The 19,462-nt window shown below is 38.2% G+C and overlaps 1 protein-coding gene and 1 long non-coding RNA gene across 2 annotated transcripts in view; one reads left to right on the top strand and one right to left on the bottom strand.

Annotated features, from left to right (window-relative positions):
- LOC136715967 (catenin alpha-3) overlaps positions 1–19,462 on the top strand; it is a 592,813-nt gene that overhangs the window by 481,911 nt on the left and 91,440 nt on the right. The gene's annotated exons all lie outside the window — the stretch shown is intronic.
- Positions 947–6,580, bottom strand: LOC136716111 (uncharacterized). The gene is made up of 2 exons (XR_010805116.1): positions 6,350–6,580; positions 947–1,517 (listed from the first exon to the last, which is right to left on the bottom strand). It is a non-coding gene; the product is annotated as an uncharacterized LOC136716111 (long non-coding RNA).

The raw sequence follows: 19,462 nt of genomic DNA on the forward strand, positions 1-19,462 counted from the left end.
CCCAAGATTTCAGCACCCAATCGCCAAGAAGCCGGCGTGACGGGGCCTTTAAATTCTCCCTGTTGTGTATTTCTTGTTCACATCCTCTACCATCCAGTTGTCATACATGTAATGTAAGATCGCCCTTAAATGGTTTGTTCCAAACAATGTCAGGGGCTTGGATGTATTTTGTGTACCCGCCTGGAATCGCACTTTGTAGCCCTGTTTGAGTTACTCCTTAATTGCAGTGCTGATATGGCAACGATTTTAAGTCCCAAACTAAGAGGCAGGGAGCAAAAGAGAATTCCCCCATTACCCTCTTCAGCGAGTCAGCTGTCAAACCCACCCATTCACAGATGTAGCAACAATTGCACCACAAAAATTCTGAATTGAATTTACATCCCTGATTGCTCCTTAGAAGACAATGAAGGGCTCGAGTTTCGTCCCGTCCGCTTTTGCAGAAAGCACAACGGTCAGGTGCCTTTTTTTTTCATGCCCAGTAGTCCTCAATGGTATGCTTCCGTTTCCCCGAAAGTCCACAGTTCTGGCACCAACCATATCAAACCACACAGCCGTCTGCAATCTTCCTTTCTTTGCATTCTTTGTTGACATACATTACAATAAAGCAATTTTCTCTTGTGCATCTTTCTGTGCCACAGTAGGGCGGCATCGGAAAAAAAATACAATGCACTTCATAAACTTTTCTAACCAACCACAGCTAGCTTTAAAATTGCCTGCAACATCGAGCACATTTCTTTGGCTTTATTTCTTAAAATTTTTTGGGACACCCGCAGATATTTGGCCCGCATTGAAACTATCCAGTTTCTCACCTCCACCTCCAACACTTATTTGTTTCCTTCCACCACCATCCAGCCTTTTTCATATTTGTTGTCTCTCTGGTAAGTTCAGAATTAAATTTTTCTGCCCCTTCCATTCCCTCTTTGGGGATCAATGCCATAATCAATCAATCAATCAATCAATTTTTATTTGTATAGCGCCCTTCGCAGGGTAGCCACAGAGTGCTTTACAGACTGGTAAACATACAACAAACGTATAGCAAAATAAAAAACATAAATACAATAAAATCAAATATAGACCTGTAAACATTTTACATGATCTTAAATAAAGTGAGTGAACATTTAAGTAAATAAACCATTTAGGCACGGAGGAGAGAAAAACAAAAAAACTCCTATGGATGGCATGTAGGAGAAAATCTCTGGGGGTCCACGGCTTAGGGCCTAGGCCTAATGGTTGCCTCCCCTCCAGGCAGTATAGTTATTACAGCAGCAAGGAGATCAGAAAGTTCTTTATCGGTGCTGCTGGCTGTGCTCTTCCCTCTGGAGGAGGCCTCTCGCTGGCCATCGGGGGTGGAGGGTTTGGACCATCAACAGGCTTTGGGTTGCGATGGCTCGTCAAACCTTGGGTGTGGATGCCCCGTTGACCCTCCGTGGTGAGGTGCTTCTGGGATGGGTTATGCCTCATCAGACTTCCATGGTGGGGGATGAGGTGCCTCGTTGGACCCTCAGAGGAGGCTGTTGCTGGAAGACAAGAGGACAGTCGTGCTCAGATACTGGTCATGCAGTGCAGGACATTTCCAAAGACAATTGTGCAATTGCATGTCCATGGCACACCGGCGGCACTATGGGCTAGAAAAACAGAGACTAAACAGATGAGTCTTCATCCGTGATTTAAAGGCTAAGACAGAGGGGGCATCTCTTACATTGGCTGGAAGATCGTTCCACAGCTTCGGGGCCCTATAACTGAATGCTCTACCACCTGCGCTTTTCTTGTGTATTTTATGGAGCGCTAAGTAACCGGCTTCCTGTGATCTCAATGGCCGACCTGGAGTGTATTCAATAAGGAGATCTTTTAGGTAGGGAGGTGCCAGTCCCTTTAGTGCTTTAAATGTTAATAAAAGCACTTTAAAGTCTATCCTGTAGTGCACGGGCAGCCAGTGAAGAGAAGCCAATACTGGAGTGATGTGTTCATGTTTTTTGTTTTTGTTAGGATTCTTGCAGCAGCATTTTGGACTAACTGAAGTGCAGAAATAGCTCTGTTTGTGCTGCCTGACAGAATGGCATTACAGTAATCCAATCTAGATGTAACAAATGCATGTATCAATTTCTCAGTGTCCTGTAACGAGAGGAATTGTCTTAGTCTAGCAATGTTTCTAAGCTGGAGGAAGGAAGATCTCGACACATTCTGAATGTGTGATTCAAAAGATAGATTATGATCACAGATGACACCCAGGTTTCGTGCCATCTCGAAATTAAAGTTATTACTCAGTTTTGTTAGTGCATGATGAACAGTTAGTTTTTTGTCTCCTAAAATTATGACTTCTGTTTTGTCAGAATTAAGCATAAGATTTTTTTTTGTCATCCATGTTTTAATCTCAGACAGACAGCACATTAGTTTTTCTAGGTCTGTGGTGTTGTTAGGATTTACTGACAGATAATGTCTTGCACCTGCTTCTCCAGAATTATTCTCAGCATATTTAATCACTTCAAGTTTAAATTTGAAATTGTCTGCTTTCTTTGGTGTCATTATGTAAACTGAAGTAAATACAGTATAAACATATAGCCGACTGCACTACATGATACATTACCATGGCAACGCGTAACCCGGCATTTATTAGAGACCGGCGTTTGTTTACATGATTATGCAAATCAACCTGGTGAGTATTGGAAGTTTTACAGTATTTAAAAGTAATTATTTTGTTTTAGGTTATTTATACAATGAATACTTCACATACATTTTATATTAATTGTTTTACTTTGCAAAGTAAAAGGAATCACAATTAGAATATGGATGCCCTTTAACAGCTGATTGTTTTGAATAAATGACATTTTCTATGTGCATACAGTATACTTTTAATTATTTGATCACTTCCTTGTCATATTATACAGGAAAATAGTTTTGGATACATAAATAAGGACCATAAATGAAGCATCTGCAATCCAAATTGTTATGTTTTCATGAGTAAGGTTATGTTTTCCATTCACAGGCAGTCAAGGCTTTCTGTGCTTGTGGGCCAGTAATTGCTAATTGCTTCTTTTTCTTTTTTAATATTTTCCATGACAATATAGATGATTATTAAGTGATATACTGTATTATTGTGTTCTGCTTTTTTAATAAAAACAGGTATAATTACTTACATCCCACTCATGATTGTGTTACCTTGTAGGAGGTGGTTACATTTTTAAAGTTTCAATATATATATGGAAGAAGATAATTAAAATGAATCAATTTAAAGTCCTGCATCTTCAATTTCAAGAACTCTGAGATGCAAGTAAGAAAACTGGACTGAGTAAAACAAACAACATGTTTAACACCATTGCTAAATGTAAGAAAATTGATGTAGACCAACAGATACTCGAAGAAGTCAAAAGATGAGTGAAATTGAGATGGAGTGCATTTGGAAAAAAGAGTATGCTGTTGAATGGAAATATACCCACTTGCCTCAAGAGATCTTTTCATGGATCAAGGAAAGATGTATGCTTGAAATAATAAGTAGTGATAGAAAAAGAAACAAATGGAACAAAACTAAATATGTGACATCATTGAAAGAGTGGAACTGTAAAAAGGGCAATGGGCCAGACACACTGCAAGAACAGATCAAAGATGAACAAAGGAAGGCCTTTTATGGATACCAAGAGATTAAAAAATACTTAAAAGACGACCACATAGACGATGGGAAGAGGAAATCATACACATTTCATGTGTGACATGGAAAAGAGGAGTTGTACATTGAAGAAAGGGGAAACATCTGGGGAGGCCTTCATCCAACTAACTATCCAACTATAGACAGAAAATAGAGGAGCATCTTAATGAAAACCATATTCTTGGTGATAATCAACATGGGTTTAGACGAGGCAGATCATGTCTGACTAATTTATTAGAGTTTTAGAGTATTACTGCTGCTGTAGATCACGTGAAAGCATATGATGAGATATACTTAGATTTTCAGAAAGCCTTTGATAAGGTTCTACACCAAAGACTGATCCTCAAATTGGAAGCTGTAGGCATTCAGGGTAATGTAAGTAGATGGATTATGAACTGGTTGATGTATAGGAAACAGAGGGTATGGATAAGAGGAGTTGATTCTAACTGGAGTGAGGTTGTTAGTGGAGTTTCACAGGGATCAGTATTAGAGCCTTTGCTTTTTCGAATCTATATTTATGATCTGGACTCTGGGATAGTTAGCAAAATTGTGAAATTTGCACATGATTCTAAAATAGGTGGCTCAGCAGATACAATCTCGGCAGCACAGGCTATTCAAAGGGACTTACAGGATAATATTCAGTTTTGGGCCAAAACCTGGCAGATGAAATTCAATGTGGACAAGTACATGGTATTACATGTAGGCAGGAGTTAAATTCGAATTTTGGAGCTGGGGAATCCCTATTTGCGGCTGGGTGAGTCGGGGCTGAATTTGGGAAACCAGTGATAAAGTAGCATATAAAAGCACTAGATAGTTGTTTATGATTCAGACAAGGTAAATTAAATAAAATGTGGGGATATCCAGGGATATCAGTGCTTTGAATATTTTTTCAGGACATTAACCCCTAAATGCAGCATTTTGATACACTTTGAAACATACATTAAGAACAAATTACTGTTATATCAATGTTTTGCCACTGGGTTCTACTTTATTGTTTAGAGACAGAAAGCCAAATGACACCTAGCACATTTAGGGGGGCACAATGCATATCAACCATGCAGTTTTGCACATTTACCACTCAAATGGTGCCTTATAAGTACATGCATATAATACATGCATATTGCTTTTAACTGAAGTTGTTCTGATTCCATGGCTACCAAAAAACATTTACCTACACATCCTACCCCACAACTGTAATAAAATTTTTTTTTTATAAAAACTGAAATGGCTTGGCTATAATTTGTAATAGCAAACCTAAATCAGTTAATTTGTAACCAGTCGACTTGAATATCACACACCAAGTTAATTGGCCTCCTGTGTTAAATTGTAGTAATTCACTTGGCACAAACCCAACCCACAGAACATGTTATGGGAATGTCACTGATTGGCAGGGATTGGGCCATAGATAGATAGAAGGATAGAAGGGAAAATCTATAGGCACTGTACACTATATACAGGGTTGGGAGGGTTACTTTTTAAAAGTATTCCGTTACAGAATACTGATTAACTTGTTTTGAAAATAATCTGTAACCTAATCCAATACATTATGCCAAGTCAGTAACATAATCAGAATACTTTTAGATTACTTTTGGAATACTTTTTTTCCTTTACTACAAAACAAAAGAAGTGAAACAAAATGTACTACACATTCTAATATGGATGACGTATTGAAATTGTTTATTTTTATCCACAGTACAGACAATTAAAATAGTAATTAAGATTTGCATCTCTTTAATTTTCTTGCATATTGTATTTTGCATTTTGTAATGTATGCATTTTTAAACAAGTGAAACAGAATTTTGATACCCTTTACATTTTTACAAACCCACATAAATTAGACATATCAATAATGGGTTAATGTCAAAGGTGTATGTCATTCACTGTCATTTTAATGCAGGCACATGGTTTGTTTTCTGCTAATAAGTAATATGTAAAATACATTTTCTTGAAAACTTAAACAGGTATATTCTCCAAATTGTAAGTACGTTAATGCTTACAAAGTCTGCAGTGCATTTTATTCTATCTGTGAAGATACAAGAATCAAGCAACTTGCTATAACTAAGGGGATTTAAATGCATTGCATTTTTCTATCCATGAGAAACGCAGTTATAAGTTTCAAATCACCCGGCACCGAAAATACACACTGAAATTAAGGCGGTATTTTTTAAGTATCAATTCATGTTATAAATCTTGTTTCTGCAATTAAGACATTATTGATGTCTTACATTTTTTTAAGTGATATCTATTGGTTTGTAAAATTTTAAAGGTTTGATATGTGAGGATCCCCTGAACGCACACTCTCTGTTAAAGAGCACAGCACGGCACGGCACTGGTTAGGACGAGTTTATCCAGTTTGTGCGATTTATTTTGTTTTAGACTATTAACACGTTGTATGTTGTTATTTTGGTATTATATTAAGTATTTTATTGTTAAGATGACAGAACCAGCTAGGATGCACATTAACTATTTGTAATTTACATGGATTTATCTTAAATTTTGATAGGATAAGGTATTACTGCAAATGCAAACTAATGATAACGCTTTTGGTAATGCTATGCCTGTGTTGCCGTTTTGCTTATTATGCTTTCGTAAAAATATATAATTATTAAATCGTATTTCTTATCATTTTTTATTAAAATGCGTATTTTCTACTCGCATGTCAAGTATAATTGTATTAAGGCTGCACACATTTAAAAAATAAAATCTTACCTCCAGATGTTTGTTTTTTAGATTTGAAATTGAGTCCTTTAGAGACCGTACATTGTCCCGTGATGGACACATTTTGGACTTTGTTCCATTTTCTTTCTTTGAAAGTGAACAATTCAACGAGTTCAGTGTACTTCAACGAGTTAAATCCCTGTTAACACACAATGTTGCCACAACATTGCAGAAACCTAATTTATGTTGGCACAATGTGGTAGAACTGTGTGTAACTTCCATTCTGCTGCCTGTTTACAATGTCACCGAATCAGCCGCTCTTTGGCCAGAGACACGTAAATAAAAACTATTGCAAAATACTACTCGTGGGTCCCTTCTGATTCGCGCAATTTCCTTACACTTGTACACTTTCATGTAAATGATCTAGAAGTAATCAGTAATCTCTTACTCTTTTTAAAAAGTATCGGTAATCAGAATACTCGTCTGACAGGAGGAACTGTAACAGGAATACAAGTATCAAAATTCTGTAATCTGATTAGGTAATGCCGCTACTTGTATTCCGTTACTCCCCAACCCTGACTATATACAGTGAGGGAAAAAAGTATTTGATCCCCTGCTGATTTTGTACGTTTGCCCACTGACAAAGAAATGATCAGTCTATAATTTTAATGGTAGGTGTATTTTAACAGTGAGAGACAGAATAACAACAAAAAAAATCCAGAAAAACGCATTTCAAAAAAGTTATAAATTGACCGCACAGCGCACACACCGGTTTGACGATGTTAACTTTTTCTTCATTTTATCCCACACATTTGAATGCGTTAGTGAACGTTTCCGAAAATGGCGCCCAAATTATACATTTCGCTACATTATATTTTAATAACTAGCATACATTATCAGTTAACTGTGATTATCGCTGCTTTAGTGAAACGTCCGCCATGTTTTTATTTTCTTCGGGTGTCTTCAAATTCCCAGAATGCAGTGCTTAATTGACTAAGTAAGACCAGTCTAAGACCAGTCTAAGGAAAGACTGTTTTATGCAACGGTCTTAACAGAGTGTCTATCGTTAGTAGGACTTATTATCATACTAAGACAAAGAATTTGTCTATGTTTATGCAACCACGCTCCGGAGCCTTGAGCCAGAGCTGAGGTCATGGAGCTGCTCCACTCATTCCCCCCTCCATTAAACTCACCCAGATATTAAGTCCAGTTTTCTTAAATTAACAAAATATAGTAACTTCATAGGTATTGTTGTGTGTTGGGGGTTATAAAATAAGATCAGTTCCCACTACAGCTATTATTACATAATACATATTTTTTTATTAATTGTAATTATATGACACCTTCACTTTTTCACACCTCTCACTTTCTAGAAGTGATTCTATAATCTCAGGGCATCTCTCATAAACCACTTCCAAAAAAAGTAAAGTCCATTTTAATTTCCAAATTATTTTATTCCAACCAAAATCTGAAGTGTCCTGACTAGTATGTCCAAAAGTTGGTTGCCAGGGAGTTAAGGTCACATGCAGAGTCATGCTCCCTGCACCTCATTGGCCACTTTTGAGATACGAAAATACCGGACCCCTGGTGGGGGGGGTTTGCGAAATGTCAACCTAGAGGGAGTGCTGGCAATTAGATGACGATGGGTGGGGATCGGTTGAGGGCAAATTGTACACTGATATCATTTTTAACGACATATTCAATAGATTACAGTACTTAAAATAACCGGACATCTTCCAACAATACTGGACAGGGAGTCAAAGTACATACACTACATGGCCAAAAGTATGTGGACACCTGCTCATTCCAAAATCATGGGCATTAATATAGAGTTGTTCCCCCCTTTGATGCAATAACAGCCTCCACTCTTCTGGGAAGGCTTTCCACCAGATGTTGGAACATTGTTGAGGGGATTTCAGCTACAAGAGCATTAGTGAGGTCGAGCACTGATGTTGGGCGATCAGGCCTGGCTCACTGTCAGCTTTTCCATTCATCCCAAAGGTTGGGGATGGGGTTGGGGTCAGGGCTCTGTACAGGCCAGTCAAGTTCTTACACACCAATCTTGACAAACTATTTCTGTATGGACCTCACTTTGTGCACGGATTGTCATGCTGAAACAGGAAAGGGCCTTCCCCAAACTGTTGACAAAAATGTGAAAGTGCAAAATCATCTAGAATGTCATTGTAGGCTGTAGCATTAAGATCTCCCTTCAGTGGGACTAAGGGGCCAAGCCCTGAGACCATTATTCCTCATCCAAACTTTATAGTTGGTCTATGCATTCGTGCAGGTAGCGTTCTCCTAGCATCCACCAAACCCAGATTCCTCCGTTGGACTGCCAGATGGTAAAGCGTGATTCATCACTTCAGAGATCGTCAAATGCTTGGCATTGTGCATGGAGATCTTAGGCTTGTGCGGCTGCTCAGCCATGGAAACCAATTTCATGAAGCTCCTGACAAACAGTTCTTCTGGTGATGTTGTTTCCAGAGGTAGTTTGGCACTCAAAAGTGATTGTTGCAACCAACTAAATACTTTTGATGCGCTACGTACTTCAGCCCTCAACAGTCCCGTTCTGTGAGCTTGTGTGGCCGACCACTTCGCAGCTGTTGTTGCTCTTAGATGTTTCCTCTTAACAGCACTTACAGCTCACCAGGGCAGCTCTAGCATGGCAGCAATTTGAAAAACTGACATGTTGGAAAGGTGGCATCATATGACGGTGCCACATTGAAAGTCATTGAGCTCTCAGTAAAGTTCATTCTACTGCCAATGCTTGTTTAAGGAGATTGCTGTGTGGCTTGATTTTACAGCGGCTCTCAAAAGTATTCACCCCTCTTGGTCTTTTACACATGTCATTGTGTTACAACATGAAATCAGAATGGATTTAATCAGGAGTTGTTGACACTGATCAACACTGAAAATTTCCATAATGTCAAAGTGAAAAATATGATCTGCATTTTTTTCTAAATTAATTACAGACACAAAACAGAAAATAATTGAATGTTTAAGTAATCACCCCTTCAGTCAATATTTGGTAGAGGCACCTTTGGCAGCAATTACAGCCATGAGTCTGTGGAAAATTCTCTAGCAGCTTTGCACATCTGGACACAGCAATGTTTGTCCAGTTGTCTTTGCAAAATTGTTCAAGCTCCATCAAGTTGGATGGGGACCTTTGGTGAACAGCAATGTTCAACTCTTTCCACATATTCTCAATTGGATTGAGGTCCGGGCTTCAAATGTAGCACTTAGCGTTGATGACAGAAAGCTCTATTTTGGTCTCATCGGACCATAGAATCTTCCTCCACTCAGAGTCTCCCACATACCATATACACTAATTAGAAGGGGTGTCCACATACTGTTGGCCATGTAGTGTACAAATATATGAACGTCCACTAAAATATTGGCCAGCTGGCAACCCTAATTGCCACAGACATCTTTACAATTTTCTACTATTTCATGTTTGAATGGTTAAACAGATGTTTGTTTTTAATGTTTTGTTTTTGGTAAACAGTTATTTACATAAAGGAATTAAAAAAGGAATCATAATTTATAACGTTCGCATCCTAGTTTGCACTGTTTTTTGTGGCTCCAGAGCTGGAGCTGGTTAAAAGCAGCTGGAGCTGGAGCTGGGGCTGCTGGAGCCGGCCTGGAGCTGGAGCAGGGGGCCTCCATCAGCTCTGGAGCCAGCCTGGAGCTGGAGCTGAACCTCTGGAGCCACTCCGGAGCTGGAGCCAGCAAACCCGGAGCACTGCCAACCCTAGTGTGTTCAGTGGAAATAACTGGTGTACAGTGTGCTAATAATACATTAGATGTTGCGCCCAACATCCACATAAATGAAATGTTGCTTATTATTCATGCACAGAGAGAAAATATGTTGATATTGAATGTAATTTTATATTGTGTTTTGTTCAGCAATGTGTCAGTGTTCGTTATGTTTCGTTTTGGTTAATGTCATTCGTTAATGACTTGTTTAACTCGTTTATTCTGCTCTTGCGTTCTTCCTTTCATGTCTTAGCAATTGATTCCTTCTTATCAGATCTTTAATTGGAAAAGTGCTTACTATCGAGTTACACCTCACTCGTACTCACTACAATGATGTATATTCAGCCTATACCCTGTATAAGGGGGGTGTTTCCATCCATGATACATTTGGATACAACACACTCACCATGGATTGAATGTGGATTTTGATTGATGCATTTTGTACCCAATGTTGGGACAGTACAGATTTCTACAATTCACGCATCTCTCTCTATAGGCTGTTCGGGGGCGTTTCTCGACTGACAGTTATAGGGGGGCTGGAAAACGGTATTTCTAAAAATGGCGTAATGGGGGCGGAGTTTGGACGGTGTTCTCCGTTGCTTCGTTTGTCTTGGATCGTGACATAAAATATAGGGGGGCTGAAGCCCCACTAAATAGGGTCTAGCAACGCCCGTGGGCTATATGTGTATTTGGGAGTGAAGGCGACTTTTAAGACACGAACACTAAATCAAATTACACTGCTGTCAGCAGCTGTATAATTGCTACAAAGATGTACGCAAAAAGGTTCACGGCCGGAATCTGGGGGTCCTCCACTAGAAAATGTATAAAATTAAATACCTGAAATGAGCGATTCATTTCGGAGTCAAACAGCTTATATCAGTATCTCCATGCAGATTTTGACACAAATATATATTTGCTTCACTATTCACAACCACATATCACAATGGGACCCATCCAGTGAACAATCACACATCAACCGACATTATGCAGGCAAACTAGGGGCCGGATTAAATCAAATCTTTGACCCACCTGTTAATACAAAACTACAGCACAGTTGCGGCTTAATTCTTCAGTTGATCGTTTATTCTAATAATTAATGTAACCACTATCAGGGATGGGTAAAGATACATCAAAATGTATTTTTAAATAAGATACCAAATACCTAAATTTTAAGTGTATCAAAATAAACAACAAAATACAGCAGCCACACCATGTATCAAAATAAACTACTGTATTTTTGTATTTTAAGGGAGCATGAAATCACTTTGCAAACCTTCCTTCTATCGGCCTATTTTATCCATCCCTTCACCAGTAAACTGACTCAGTAGACAATGTTTGAAAGCAACAGCTTTCCTCTGCCTAACGAGTTGTGCAATAAATCTGACATATGCAACCAGTTAACAGATCAAATATTCACATATCCCTGTGATCACCCAGATGAAGGTTAGTTTTAAAGTAACCAACAGTTTAATGTTTAACTAACAGTTTGCTAATGACTCATAATTGTATCCTAATTTAGTTACTTGGTGTTTGGTAATGAAGGGCCTACTTTTCATCAGCAACACTGACTCAATGACAAACAAGTCATTCATAAGAAGACAACTGATGGCACCTTTATTAATAGCAACTAGTTTCTAAGTAATTAATCATTTTATTGTTAATCATAAATATAATAAATTATGTGTCAGGCAGTCATTCATGCAATGGTATGCAAAATCATGATCCTACTAAACATTTACTTCAATTAGGGTACAATCATTTACCATTCAATCATTGGACACCTATTTGAAGGTTGAAAACAAACATTTTAGCACTTTGTCAACAATTATTAAATGATCAATATGTTTTGATTTTAAATGTAGCCAGAGACGTAATCAGAAAGTAGCAACAGAGCTTGCCAAGGAGTTATGGATGGGTTGACACCATATCGTGGCATTAAAATGTAATATTGTACAACACTGAATTACTTTTATTTTTTTCATGCACAACCCACGAAAACTTAACATAGGCTGAAAGTAGTAAGCTAATGGTAACTGTAAGGGCTGCTACCTGGGTCAAATAGTTAGCTAGAACATTACATAAATTGGTAAACGATTTAGCCTAGGCTACTAAAACGAACACCAAAACTTAACATGAACTGTTAAAAATTGTAGCAATTTATGCAAAAAATCGATGGAAAGCTGGCAACCTACATGTTTCTCACCTTGACCTTCTTCTTCGGGTATGGATCAATTTTCTGTTCTGATCTCAACAAGTCTGGGCAAGTAGGCACCAATCAGAGGCAGCATTTATATGATGTCATCATGTAGACTTCTCACAAAGTATTTTACAGTATTTTTAAACTACAAAATACAAAACACTAAAGTATTTTGATACAAAATATTAAGCCATTTCCATCAATCCTATCAAATACAAATTACAAAATCCTATTTTGTATTTGAAATACGTATTTTAAATACATATATCATAAATACTGCCCATCCCTGATCACTATGATGTTCATTTTGTAGTTTTGTATTAGCCAGTGGGTCAGTTTTTATTGAATGCACCGCGCTACACATATTATTATTATTATTATTATTATTATTATTATTATTATTATTATATTATATGATATGATTATTTATTTATTGGTAGTCTTACAAAACAGAGCAATACAAAGTGCAAAGTGCACATGCAAGTAAACGCTGATGTAAAGCGTCCCTGAATAAGAGACTAGCATTGTTCTGGTATTCACATATAACCGAAGATATCAGCATTGATCCACCGGCTAATAGATAACGCCTGGATAAGGTTGTCTGCAAAGACATACAAAATACAAAATACACAGCTGTCATCAATGGCGGCTTTCGTTTTTTTTTTTTTTTTTTCTACTCATATTTGTAACCGCTACAAAGTACATGTTTGTAATTCTGTTTCAACGGGTAGATTAATGCTTTTGATTTACAGCGCGGAACGTAAGATTTCTGTACCTTCATGAGCCATCGTTGGGCTGGATTAAATCAAAACTTTGACCCACCCGCTAATAGCAAACTACAAACATGTACATCACAGCGGTTACATTTATGATTTAATCTGGCCCCTAGTAAGGACTGTAGATGACAGATTTTGGATGGGTTTGGATCTGTTAACTGTATTAAAAAAACAAATAAACAACAAAAAAGAAAACACAGTAATTGATATTTTAAAAGACAAAAGTGTGATTTTTTTTTTCTCACACAGGCAAGATGGTATGCAACCTGGCACTATTTATCAGATGGAAAACAACATATGCCTTATTCTGCATATGAAGTTCAACATTTAGACTAAAATAAAAGACCAAATCCTTGAAACTAGCACAGAACTGTCAACTGACAAGCTTCTAACATTGTATTCACATTGTATTCTATACAAAGTATTCACAGTGCTTCACTTTTTCCACATTTTGTTATGTTACAGCCTTATTCCACAATGGATTAAATTCATTATTTTACTCAGAATTCTACAAACAATACCCCATAATGACAACGTGAAAGAAGTTTGTTTGAGATCTTTGCAAATGTATTAAAAATATAATACACAAAAAGCCACTCAAAATTGAGCTCAGATGCATCCTGTTTCCACTGATCATCCTTGAGATGTTTCTATAACTTGATTGGATTCCACATGTAGTAAATTCAGTTGATTGGACATGATTTGGAAAGGCACACACCTGTCTATATAAGGTCCCACAGTTAACAGTGCATGTCAGATCACAAACCAAGCCATGAAGTCCAAGGAATTGTCTGTAGACCTCCGAGACAGGATTGTATCGAGGCACAGATCTGGGGAAGGGTACAGAAAAATGTCTGCAGCATTGAAGGTCCCAATGAGCACAGTGGCCTCCATCATCCATAAATGGAAGAAGTTTGGAACCACCAGGACTCTTCCTAGAGCTGGCCGCCTGGCCTTAGTCAGGGAGGTGACCAAGAATCTGATGGTCACTCTGACAGAGCTCCAGCGTGTCTCTGTGGAGAGAGGAGAACCTTCCAGAAGAACAACCATCTCTGTAGCATTCCATCAATCAGGCCTGTATGATAGAGTGGCCAGTATCATGCTGTGGGGATGCTTTTCAGCAGCAGGAACTGGGAGACTAGTCAGGATCGAGGGAAAGATGAATGCAGCAATGTACAGAGAAATTCTTGATGAAAACCTGCTCCAGAGCGCTCTGGACCTCAGACTGGAGCGAAGGTTCATCTTCCAACAGGACAACGACCCTAAGCACACAGCCAGGATAACAAAGGAGTGGCTACAGGACAACTCTGTGAATGTCCTTGAGTGGCTCAGCAAGAGCCCAGACTTGAACCCGATTGAACATCTCTGGAGAGATCTGAAAATGGCTGTGCACCGACACTCCCCATCCAACCTGATGGAGCTTGAGAGGTCCTGCAAAGAAGAATGGGAGAAACTGCCCAAAAATAGGTGTGCCAAGCTTGTAGCATCATACTCAAAAATACTTGAGGCTGTAATTGGTGCCAAAGGTGCTTCAACAAAGTATTGAGAAAAGGCTGTGAATACTTACAGTGATCCCCTGCTGATTTTGTACGTTTGCCCACTAACAAAGAAATGATAAGTCTATAATTTTAATGGTAGGTGTATTTTAACAGTGAGAGACAGAATAACAACAAAAAAATCCAGAAAAACGCATTTCAAAAAAGTTATACATTGATTTGCATGTTAATGAGGGAAATAAGTATTTGACACCTTCGACTTAGTACTTGGTGGCAAACCCCTTGTTGGCAATCACAGAGGTCAGACGTTTCTTGTAGTTGGCCACCAGGTTTACACACATTTGCAGATCCTCTCCAAGTCATTAAGGTTTCGAGGCTGACGTTTGGCAACTCGAACCTTCAGCTCCCTCCACAGATTGTCTATGGGATTAAGGTCTGGAGACTGGCTATGCCACTCCAGGACCTTAATGTGCTTGTTCTTGAGCCACTCCTTTGTTGCCTTGGCTGTGTGTTTTGGGTCATTGTCATGCTGGAATACCCATCCATGACCCATTTTCAATGCCCTGGCTGAGGGAAGGAGGTTCTCACCCAATATTTGATGGTACATGGCCCCGTCCATCGTCCCTTTGATGCGGTGCAGTCGTCCTGTCCCCTTAGCAGAAAAACACCCCCAAAGCATAATGTTTCCACCTCCATGTTTGACGGTGGGGATGGTGTTCTTGGGGTCATTCCTCCTCCTCCAAACACGGCGAGTTGATTTGATGCCAAAGAGCTCGATTTTGGTCTCATCTGACCACAACACTTTCACCCAGTTCTCCTCTGAATCATTCAGATGTTGGCAAACTTCAGACGGGCCTGTACATGTGCTTTCTTGAGCAGGGGGACCTTGCGGGCGCTGCAGGATTTCAGTCCTGCATGGCGTAGTGTGTTACCAATTGTTTTCTTGGTGACTGTGGTCCCAGCTGCCTTGAGATCATTAACAAGATCCTCCCATGTAGTTCTGGGCTGATTCCTCACCGTTCTCATGATCATTGAAACTCCACGAGGTGAGATCTTGCATGGAGCCCCAGACCGAGGGAGACTGTCTTGTAGCCCATTCCACCCTTGTATAGGTCTACAATCTTGTCCCTGACATCCTTGGACAGCTCTTTGGTCTTGGCCATGGTGGAGAGTTTGGAATCTGATTGATTGATTGCTTCTGTGGACAGGTGTCTTTTATACAGGTAACGAGCTGAGATTAGGAGCACTGCCTTTAAGAGAGTGCTCCTAATCTCAGCTCGTTACCTGTATAAAAGACACCTGGGAGCCAGAAATCTTGCTGATTGATGGGGATCAAATACTTATTTCACTCATTAACATGCAAATCAATTTATAACTTTTTTGAAATGCGTTTTTCTGGATTTTTTTGTTGTTATTCTGTCTCTCACTGTTAAAATACACCTACCATTAAAATTATAGACTGATCATTTCTTTGTCAGTGGACAAATGTACAAAATCAGCAGGGGATCAAATACTTTTTTCCCTCACTGTATGTACATGTGATTTTTTGGTTTTTTATTTTTAATAAATTTGCAAAGATTTCAAACAAACTTCTTTCACGTTGTCATTATGGGGTATTGTTTGTAGAATTTTGAGGAAAATAATGAATTTAATCAATTTTGGAATAAGGCTGCAACATAACAAAATGTAGAAAAAGTGAAGCGCTGTGAATACTCCGGATGCACTGTACACACACACACACACACACACACACACACACAGGGCAATTTAGAGTATGCTACTTATGTCTAGATCCTAAATGTTTTGAATAATTATAATATTAATAATAAAACAAAAATCAAAACATTAATTAATATTGTGCAAGTTTGGAAATTCTTCAAAAATAATGCACCGTAATTCAATAATATAATGCATATCTGCAAAGTGCAATTTAAACAATGCAGTGTTTAATAATTTCTATAGCAATACATCTGCTTTTTATTTTATAACTATATTTATGCATGTCAAAACATGACCTGCATATATTAGCTTTTAAAGATACTTCGGTGTCAAGCGATTCCAGTGGATAAAGTAGGCACATAACACAATAGTGACTGACTGAATTCATCTGCAAAGACAGAAATTGTAACAGGTTGATTCATGTTTGTAACGATCACACCAATCAGTCTTATTTATATGTCCCATACTCAACCATAAGCTGCCCGATTATGATAGTATCAGTTTCCTGTTATTTGTTTTAATAGGCGATGATGGAAAGGTTAATTTCTTGGCTATCCTTGTGTTGTCAACCTGAATGAAGTATCTCCTTTTAAAACTCAGTTGAAGTCATTATTTTCCCATTTGTTTATTTCCAACTCATCTTTGATCACTTATAGATCTGCTACTCACTATGTCTGTTAGAGATAAGTGTGCCTGGCAAACATAACACACTCATGATCTCATCAATAGGAAGATTTAATTGTGAGTATAGCAGCATGCCAACATGCATACAGCAGCCAATGTTCATTTTCATAAATTCCATGATGACTAGCAACTTGCTCAGCTTTTCTTTACAATGGTAATATAGTTGTTTAGGAAATAAATAATCCATTAACCCTATGTGAATGGAGGGTATAAGCAATACACATTTTTGATCTAAACTACATAATGTTTATACACGTTGTCAAACGTTAAAATATAAAATTAAAAAGAAATGGATCTGCAGTTAACTTTCCATGGTAATGCTTAGGTGTTGAGTTGCAGAATATTGTACTTAATCTCAATGATATTTAAAAATGTGTAAACAGCATGTTAATATAACACGAGTAAACAATATATTTACAGCTATATTTCCCCAAACACATTAAATAGGCTGTTAACGATGCACCATGTGAAATACAGATGTTCTTGTGTTTTTGATTGAACTGCATAATGGACTTCAAATTCATAATTAATTTGTCATTAAATATTAAAGATATTTATATGCAGAACAGGGTGTTTTTTTGTCAATCACAGCAGATTTCAATTTTTAAATAGTCTTTGTGTCAAAATAGTGAGAGAATAAATTCTGAAGGACTACCACTTTTAAAAATATAATTGAACTATGAGATGTGAGAATGGAATAGTATAGGCTGATATTACATTTAGCATTTACAATTATAATTTAATAATTTACAGTAGATAAACAATTACTTTATCATATTAATAATAGCAAACAAATAAAGATAAATACAAATGTGTTATGAGCTTTTATTCAATATGTGTTTGTTCATATCATCTTTAAAACTTAAATTATTAGAAAAGGAGAGGCTATTTTCTGCAGTCCTTGATATTGACATAAGACTTGAACATTGTGTGGCATGTCCTTCAATACTAAATTGATTTCGTGTCACACCCACCAACATCTGAATCTCTTTGAATGATGCATTGATTTAATGTGTTGTGCTAAGTGGAATGGATATTGTTAGTTGATAACCTGCATCAGGATTAAGAAGACATAGGCATAGGACAGATATCTGCAAACTCTAATATATTAAACTATTAGCTGATGCAGTCTGATTATTTTTTCCTTTTACCTTAAAACAGTTCTTTATTTTAAACATCTATAGTGGATTTCAAATGTTTATTATTCTATTATTATTATTACTCGATTTCTTAGCAGACACCCTTATCACAATATATCACATTATTTTTACATTTTTACCATTTATACAGCTGGGCATATGTTATATGTTTTCTCTATGAATTAACTTAAATACGTTTGTAATAATATCTATCCATCTATCTATCTATCTATCTCTCTGGGCTCTTCACACCAGAGGATTGTTTCGTATTCAGTACGGTTCGGTTTGTTTGGGGACGGGTGTTAACAACAGATTTCGATTGGCAAACGAAACGAACTGAGACCACCGAAAGAGGTGGTCTCCGTCCGTTTGGCAAAATAACTGAGTTTGGTTCGCTTGAAAACTTGAATGTGAACAGCGGAAGGTCTCGATTCTTTTGTAATCGGAAACAAACTCCACATTCACCGAGCCAGAAATAATGTTTAGTTTTTACTGTACAGCAGTAACAGCGAGTAAAGATTTAGCCTTTATGTATTTGTTAATTTACTTATTGTTAATGGTAACATCAGTGAAAAAGGAAGCACTGCCCAAGGGTTGCAAGGTCGTGCGGGACTCCTAGCTCCCGGCAAAAGAGGACGAACAGGAACAGGAAGTGGAAGGGACCTATTCTGAATGATGTGCGCAGGGGCCAATGGCAGCTTTGATAGAGTGACGTTTCTATCTGGTTCCTATTGAAGGGCACAGAAACCCCTCCCCCAGTAAAGTTCTTGTTCCTGGTCTTACTCACCCAGAAGTTATTGCACATACCTGATTGCTCAGGTAGACTCTTCGAAATAATTAACATGACAGGTTTATTGGTGACAAACTCTGCTCTCCTTGCCACTTATTCCACCATCTTTGGTCGCCGGGTCCGTCTACTTTTTCACACCAAGCAATACCCATGAAATGACATCAGGAAGGGAGAAGAGCCTACATGTTTTTTTAAACAAAATAAATAATACACAGACCTACATACATATTGTTAAACCCCGATACCACTATCATAATCCCCCCACTTTCGGCAGTGGACAGCTTTTTCAGCAATTTGAGCTACAGTAGCTCGTCTGTTGGATCGGACCACACGGGCCAGCCTTCGCTCCCCACGTGCATCAATGGGCCTTGGCCACCCATGACCCCGTCGCCGGTTCACTGCTTTTCCTTCCTTGGACCACTTTTGATAGGTACTGACCACTGCAGACCAGGAACACCCCACAAGAGCTGCAGTTTTGGAGATGCTCTGACCCAGTCATCTAGCCATCACAATTTGGCCCTTGTCAAAGTCACTCACATCCTTACGCTTTCCCATTTTTACTGTTTCTAACACATCAACTATGATGACAAAATGTTCACTTGCTGCC

This window comes from Amia ocellicauda, chromosome 20, assembly GCF_036373705.1.
Source record: "Amia ocellicauda isolate fAmiCal2 chromosome 20, fAmiCal2.hap1, whole genome shotgun sequence".
In the NCBI taxonomy this organism is placed as follows: Eukaryota; Metazoa; Chordata; class Actinopteri; order Amiiformes; family Amiidae; genus Amia; species Amia ocellicauda.